We start from the raw sequence: 1,923 nt of genomic DNA on the forward strand, positions 1-1,923 counted from the left end.
TATTATTTGCAAATAATCTCTCATTCAGTAAGTTTCAGGAAACCAGCCAGAAGCCTGGACAGTTTCAGTCTGTTTTCTCTGCCATGTTTTGAGAATAAACAAGTGTGTGCATGCTCTTCACACACAGAGTCTAGGTTTTTATTACAGCCCTTCTATAGGCCCCATTGGTTTTCAAACCAGCTAAGGGGACATGTCCTCCTGGTATTGGACTCTAGAGCTGGGGCACCCAACATGTGGATGGAACCATTCACTCCCTAGGTAGACTCTTTGAGTCCTGTAATCCCTCCCCTCTTCTGTGTCCTCTCCCAGAGGCACGGGTCCTGACCTGTTTGTTTCTCTTCCCTTCCTACCCAATTCACCTTGGATTTTTCATACAGTCTTTGTTGTAGAAGGCTCTTTCATCCAGTCTCCAGTCAGTTTTCAGTGAGAATTGCTCCACAGGTAGATGTGTTTTTGATATGTTCATGGAAGCATATGAGCTCTGTGTCCTGCTCTGCCGTCTTGACCGCCTTCATCCATAAATAAAATTTTTAATGCTGATAGTGTTTAAGTTTTCAAAGTTCTTTTAAAAACATTTTAATAGTAATCACCTGAAACAATTACATTACATTAGTTTATGTATCGGAGAAGGCAATGGCACCCCACTCCAGTCCTCTTGCCTGGAAAATCCCATGGACAAAGGAGACTGGTAGGCTACAGTCCATGGGGTCGCTAAGAGTCGGGCACGACTGAGCAACTTCACTTTCACTTTTCCCTTTCATGCACTGGAGAAGGAAATGGCAACCCACTCCAGTGTTCTTGCTTGGAGAATCCCAGGGATGGTGGAGCCTGGTGGGCTGCCGTCTATGGGGTCGCACAGAGTCGGACACGACTGAAGCGACTTAGCAGCAGTTTATGTATGGCAACTCTACTGTTAAAAATCTTTACACTTAAAAATTCCCCATCACTTTTCGCTCCTGTAGCCATGGCCATGAGTATGCTCAGGCTTCAGAAGAGGCTTGCCTCCAGTGTCCTTCGCTGTGGCCAAAAGAAGGTCTGGTTGGACCCCAATGAGACTAATGAAATCGCCAATGCCAGCTCCTGCCAGCAGATCCGGAAGCTGATCAAAGATGGGCTGATCATCCGGAAGCCTGTGACTGTCCACTCCCGGGCTCGATGCCGGAAAAATACCTTGGCTCGCCGGAAGGGCAGGCGTATGGTTATAGGTAAGCGAAAGGGTACTGCCAGTGCTCGAATGCCCAAGAAGGTAACCTGGATGAGGAGGATGAGAATTCTGCGCTGGCTGCTCAGGGGATACCATGAATCTAAGAAGACTGACCGCCACATGTATCACAGCCTGTACCTGAAGGTGAAGGGTAACCTGTTCAAAAACAAGCGGATTCTCATGGAACATATCCACATGCTGAAGGCAGACAAGGCTCGCAAGAAGCTTCTGGAGGACCAGGCTGAGGCCCGCAGGTCTAAGACCAAGGAAGCCCGCAAGCGCCGTGAAGAGTGGCTCCAGACCAAGAAGGAGGAAATCATCAAGATTCTGTCCAACGAGGAAGAGACCAAGAAATAAAGTTCTCCCCCTCTTCTCTGTACATAGTGGCCTCAACAATTGCATAGATCACTCATTCAATAAAAAAACAAGGCTTTATCTGCCTAAAAAAAAAAATTCCCCATGATCATTTAGTTTTTGAGTAGAAGTAATCATTTTGCATCAATTCATTCATTCACTGCCATAGTTTTATATATGTTCCCTCTGCCCCCTCTTTTTCACATTTATTCAATGTTGAATACATATTATGAGTTGAAAATTATGATGTTACACATATTATTTTATTAAATAGTTTCAAGTTTCACAACGGTGTCTAATCTCCTCAAGAATGTAAGAAGGAAACAAATTATCAAAGGTAACTTTAAAACAAGAAAGATGAGGAC

The 1,923-nt window shown here is 44.8% G+C and overlaps 1 pseudogene; it reads left to right on the plus strand.

The window, feature by feature from the left end:
* The first annotated feature begins 962 nt into the window (after positions 1-962).
* Positions 963-1,590, plus strand: LOC145521352 (large ribosomal subunit protein eL19 pseudogene; annotated as a pseudogene).
* Positions 1,591-1,923: the final 333 nt, after the last annotated feature.

This window comes from Giraffa tippelskirchi, chromosome 1 (genome assembly GCF_054371585.1).
Source record: "Giraffa tippelskirchi isolate mGirTip1 chromosome 1, T2T-mGirTip1v1.2.pri, whole genome shotgun sequence".
NCBI lineage: Eukaryota > Metazoa > Chordata > Mammalia > Artiodactyla > Giraffidae > Giraffa > Giraffa tippelskirchi.